Here is a 6,000-nt window from a genome sequence, read left to right on the forward strand (position 1 = left end):
GAATTAATCTGTATATAAAACAAGGATTTTTTAAAACTGCACAGAAGAATATAAAGATTTTCACCTGTACCTGCAGCACTAAAACAGTAGTTCATTTTGAACTGAGAGCTATATATTTTACATCTCTTGGCTGCGTCGCAAAATCCACAAGTATTTATTCTTTCAGAGTTATATCAGATACACATTGGTGGCAAAATGCCAGTCACCAGTGTAATGGGGCTTTTGCATTTCTACCCTTCAACTGCTGACCAGAAAACATTTTTCTCAGAGTTTCCCTTCGCATCCCTCTGTTATCTTATTTGTTTTCTGCATATTTTAAAAAAGTAGCAATATGACCTCTGGCACCTTAAATTTTCCAGACATATGAAAACATACTACAAGGAGCAGAGCTTTAGGCTAGGAGTAGTACATCACAGTCGGATACCATGTGAGTGAATCAGATGGGGTAGAACTCATCTAAAGGATTCAAAAGGAAGCTTACTTTCACAGCAGGAAGGTGAGCAACATGCTTCAGGCCAGGTCAGGATGCACACTTCTGGATCCTACAGCCCTTACCAGGGACACACAGTTAGAGGAAATGATGCCCATACATGAAGGAAGATCTTTTTCAACTGAGAGATCATTCTCTCCAGCTCTCCACCTTTCTTTGGGTAAAGAATCAAAGTGGGGTTTCTTGGTGCAGTTTTCAAATGGGTGGCTCCAGGTCATCTGCCACCATTACCCCCATTTCTGCTGGAGTCCTTCTTGCCCCTGAGGCCATAATATAGCTTGCATAATCCTGAGATTTATAAATCTGGCTAGATGGGAGGATCCTTGGAACAGATCCAGATTAGGTTACGTGTAGAATCAGTCACCCCCAGGCTGGCCTGGAAGAGGACTGAGCTTTCAGCCTGAAATTATCGTCTGCAAGTGTAAATCCCTGGGGAGTATTCCACATCTGGAAGCCTGCACCTCTGCTTATAATGGTGTCCTAACTGTACTGACTTCTTGCTGCATCCTTTTGAGAAGTCAGCCTCTTCTGATTTACTATAGGGTATCTGTATCTGAATGTTCCATCAATCCTAGTCTACCGTTGACAGTGCTTTCATATTTTCTCCACATGCTATACACAGTACATATGGATATTTTATCTAATTGAAACCCCTAGGAGGTATACTCTGACTGCCTTGACTTCTAGACTTTCAGGCACAACTTTCTGTCCATACCGACGGACGATGGGAAGCTACGTGAATTGAATGACCTCTGAGATGATGTTTCTCAGTTTTGAGAAAAGGAAGCTCATTGATTAAAAAAAAAGTTTTTGTTTGATAAAAGGAGAACTTATAAGCTCCTCTTAAAAAACGACTTGCATCCCAGGAGGTTAAGGACCTGAGTCTGACGTATGCCATGTGGAGAAGGACAGTAACAACAGTAATAAGCATGGGCTTCTGAAAAGGGCACTGCTCTTCGGAAAAGTCTCCTGGGATCGCATCGGCTTGACCCAGCAGTTGTTTTTCATTTCTGCTTTGCAGACTCCCTTTGCGTAAGCGTGAATGACCCTCCCTCAGCCTATTAGCTCAGACTGTCATTAATCTGTAGGAAATACCTTGTCAAGTCTGCTTAAAGGGTGCATGAGAAGTGTTACGTTTTAGGGTAATCTTATAGCCCTTTAAGCATCCTGTTCAATGATTATTGAGCATTCCTGGAAGTCCCTTTTGGCCCAGAATTAGCATGTTAATCACAATCTTACTTGTAGGCTATGAAATTGTTGGATACAAAGTGTAATCGATCCAAAAGAAATGCCTTCCAGGGAAGTAAACTGAGTTGTGAAAAAGGTGTGTCTACAAAGATATTACTAGCCTAAATTCCTATTGCTCATGTCTTTCCTGAGTACTTATGAACTAAATGTTGCTACTCCCAAATCAGTATTAATGGTCAGTTTCAATTACAGGTTATTTCAACTTTAAGCTCTGGTAGGAGAATACATTATCTACTGAATCAGCCTTGTTGTAAACAGGCCAGAAAAGTCTGTATAGGCATAAATGTTTGTATGCTGTTAGAGGAAAGCGTATGACTTAAACAATACTTACTTGTGAATACCCTTTCCGAGACTAGGCTAGGATAACAGCAGCTGCACCCAAGTGTAGTAAAAGAAACAAGCTGTAAATGAAGATTCTTATATACATAAATCATGTCATGAGCAGAAACTTAAATAAAAGCAGATACTTTTACAAAAAGATTCGAATTAAAGCACAGGTCTTGGCTACTATAGGGAAAAGAAACTACAGAGGTAGAAGAATATGGGCATAAAGAAACAAAGACAGCAATGGCCAGATACTGAGCTAGGCAAGCTGTAAACGGCGATCCTCAGCCAGTCTTGGTGGTAAGGGAAGGTAACGGGGGTGACTGTTTTCATCCCTGCTTTTCCCGAGTTTCTCTCCCACCTGATGAAAGCTAACAAGCTGAGAGCATCAGTGCAAATCACCAAAGCAACGGGGTCAAATTCACTGCTACTCCTTCAAAACAGGAAAGGCGACCGGCTTAGCTTTTAGATTCCTGGGCATGCAAAGCAGGCCTTGGTCAGCCGGATCCGTACTGGGTTCTTCTCTGCCTCGGTCACTGTCTTAGGGTCTTGGGGACACAGGCCTATGCTCCAAGCCATTGTTGTTTAAACAGAGCTGTGAACTGCTAACAGTCTTATTTGGAAGTTTATAAAACGGTAACCACATGGCTACATCTTTCCGGAGTATCTCAAACAGAATGTGGTTCAAATTTCGTGTTAAAAGAAAGTGTAGGTCAGAGTTCCTGAATAAACAAAGACAACTGATGTAGTTAACAGGCTTTGTGTGACCACAGCCATGTCACCTTGGTCTTGCTTCTAGCTTCAGGCAGAGGTCGGGGTGAGCCATCCATCTAGATGTTTTGCCTGAGCAAGCTTCTTTGCAACCCCTACCCTGTAACTTGGCATGACAGGCAATGGGGCTGGGGGTGAGAGAGGGCCACTCTCATTGTAGCCCGTGTTCTGCAATCCAAACACATACAGACAGCAGCTGTCTTCATTTCAGAGAAATAAGAAGCCACCTCTCCTCCGTGGATGGCTAGAACCCCCAATTTGGTGACATGGCCTCTGGGTCTTTAAGCAAATAAGGCATGTAAGTGGATGCTTCTAGTAACTGAAAAACTCTGAGTGAATGCGGCTGATTAAACAAGCTGTCAGGAACCTTGGCAGACCCGTGCTCATGATTCTTATTAATAAGCGTTGATATTTACATAGAGCTCCGCTGTTCATTGATAATGCTGCCAACACACGGGGCACAGACTCTGTAGGATAACACAGACAGATCTAACTGAATGCAACAATTTGTTATTCGAAGAAACATGTTTATTGCAAGGCCAGTGAGGCGAAACCCAAAGGTCTTCTTGTTTGAATTTCCCAGGGGGCAGTTTGTAATACCCACTGGAAGGGACCATTCTATGGCTTCTAATAAAACCCAGTGCTGGCCGCCAGTATTCTCTCCTCCATCTCAGCTCTGGCCCTTTACCACCCACACCTCCTTTTTGCTCAACATGAAGGACGGTTGTTGTTACCTGCCCAATCCGTGCTTCCAACTTGCGTAGGAAAAACCTGATTCAAGTTTTGTGGAACCAACTCCTAAAGACGCTAGATCTTCAGTCACATAAGGGAGCTCACACCTAGACTAGATTTTGCAAATATTAAAATAGCTATCCCGTCACTGGTTGGCTTTCACGCCAATACTTCTGCGGCAGTGGAGTCATAATAACCTTCAGAATGGAGCAGCCTTGCCCAACCTCCTGCTGTGCTTAAGACTCTAGGTTCTGTACGTGTGTTTCTGGCTGATTCCCACTGTCCCATAGCTCTTGCTGCTATTCTGAGATGCTGCCTTTTCTGTGGTCTGAGTAGGCTTATTCAAAAAGCCGCTTATTCCGCTTATGTGGGGAGACTTCATATCATCAGCTTCCTGGCCTACAGTCACAGGGTGCATAGGAATATACAAAAGTGGGTGAAGGTATTTCACAAAGACTAGGCCCGTGCACCCATAGTCGGTCTGCTTCATTTTTACAGTACTTAGCCTCCCAAGCCTCAACCACACACTTTTTTCCTCCACTGGCACCTGTAGTACCATGAGCAGAGGGCATTACATTGCTTTTTCCTTTGAGCTGCTGTTGCCAATCTGCTTCGCCCTGGCAGAACTTGGTGGTAGATGGAAAGGCTATTTTTGAGGAGAGGGCTTAGCAACATTCCCTAAACAGAAAACCTCTCTCCTCTATACTTACAGCACTGCAAAACACTTTTACTATAATTTAGTCACTGATTTCAGAGAAAGGAGAAAGTAGGCTTTGCAAATTATTGTCTTTCATGGCCAAGTAAATTAACAAACCCAGAGGAGGCACAGTGTCCCCGGAGTCATGTATTTAGTCAAACACGGAGTAGCTGTTGAATGCAAAGCATGGCAGAGGACACAGAATGAAGCGTAGCATCATCCTTGCCTTCAAAGAATTACCGGCCGGGCACGGTGGCTCACGCCTATAATCCCAGCACTTTGAGAGGCCGAGGCGGGCGGATCACGAGGTCAAGAGATCAAGACCATCCTGGCCAACATGGTGAAACCCCGTCTCTACTAAAAATACAAAAAAATTTAGCTGGGCGTGGTGGCGCATGCCTGTAGTCCCAGCTACTCAGGAGGCTGAGGCAGGAGAATTGCCTGAACCCAGGAGGCGAAGGTTGCAGTGAGCCGAGATCGCGCCATTGCACTCCAGCCTGGGTAACATGAGTGAAACTCCATCTCAAAAAAAAAAAAAAAAAAAAAAAAAAGAAAAGAGAGATCTCACACCCGTGGAGAAGCAGAAATCTCATTGATGTGGAAATCAGATCTGTGAACATCTTAAGCTACTTTCATTTCTCTTTCCTTGTTATCCCCTTTCCAAGGATACTTAGTTATCATCCTAACACCCCAGTCCCTCCTGTGTTGGACTGGATCAGCCAGTGCATGTGTTACTTTGCAGGATATATTGATTTCCACCAAAACCTAGAATTCCAATGGAAGTCCTTCACTGAAAGCAAGGTTGTGAGAGTCTCTTCCGTTGCTCCCCTTCTGCCTTTTTCTTTGCTGCTTCTAACCCGATCTACTTTACCTGAGGCCACTCTTCCCTGCCTGCCCAGCTGGACTGCTCCGCCCACCAAATATGGAGGCCTCTTTGCACAAAAGTCTCTGGTTCCTGTCTGTGTCCTCAGTCAACGAAGTCAGGGCACTCCCTCTCCTCGTGGACAGTGGAAAGCTGCCATTTGAGCTGTAGTATTCACTGTCCCTCGGTAAAGGAAAGCAGGACAATACCTGTGCCTGGGATTCCCTCTCAGCCTTAGCATAATGCTGTCTCAGGTAGTAACTGGCTACCACCACTCAGGAGATGGTGATACATGCGTTTACTTTTCACCATAGTATAGTGAGAATTCCAGTATGTACCACCTAGCTCCAGAGGCCCCCAGATACAAAAGTGGCCAAGGTACTCCAAAATCTGACGGCTCCCATCCTGCATCCATGCAAGTGAGATGCCAGTGTCATCACACACTTTCTTCTCTGTTCTCCACATACTGGGCTAAAAAACTGACCACTAACACACAAAGAAGCTGAATCTTGGCCAACCACTCCACCAGGAATATAGGAATCAGGAAAAGCTGATCTTCCTCATGAACTTCCTGAAAGGATTCTCTTCAGTGCTCAGTGGCTCATGCCTGTAATCCCGGCACTGTGGGAGGCTGAGGCGGGTGGATCACGAGGTCAAGAGATTGAGACCATCCTGGCCATGGTGAAACCCATCTCTACTAAAAATACAAAAATTAGCCAGGTGTGGTGGCACGCGCCTGGGGTCCCAGCTACTGGGGAGGCTGAGGTGGAAGAATCGCTTGAACCCAGGAGGTGGAGGTTGCAGTGAGCCAAGATTGCACCACTGCGCTCCAGCCTGGCGACAGAGCAAGATTCTGTCTCAAAAAAAAAAAAAAAA

At 44.8% G+C, this 6,000-nt stretch overlaps 2 protein-coding genes across 7 annotated transcripts in view; one reads left to right on the top strand and one right to left on the bottom strand.

Annotated features, from left to right (window-relative positions):
• CMSS1 (cms1 ribosomal small subunit homolog) overlaps positions 1-6,000 on the bottom strand; it is a 379,426-nt gene that overhangs the window by 70,466 nt on the left and 302,960 nt on the right. For 2 of the 6 annotated variants that reach the window (XM_032299350.1, XM_032299346.1), the window contains exon 1: positions 3,250-3,300. The exons of the other annotated variants lie outside the window; for them this stretch is intronic. The gene's annotated coding sequence lies outside the window, so the exon portion shown is untranslated. Of the gene's footprint in view, positions 1-3,249; positions 3,301-6,000 lie in introns of those variants that run through there. 6 annotated transcript variants of the gene reach the window in all.
• FILIP1L (filamin A interacting protein 1 like) overlaps positions 1-6,000 on the top strand; it is a 298,228-nt gene that overhangs the window by 7,661 nt on the left and 284,567 nt on the right. The window lies entirely within an intron of this gene.

Source organism: Sapajus apella, unplaced genomic scaffold (assembly GCF_009761245.1).
Source record: "Sapajus apella isolate SASKATOON/1434 unplaced genomic scaffold, GSC_monkey_1.0 scaffold40, whole genome shotgun sequence".
NCBI lineage: Eukaryota > Metazoa > Chordata > Mammalia > Primates > Cebidae > Sapajus > Sapajus apella.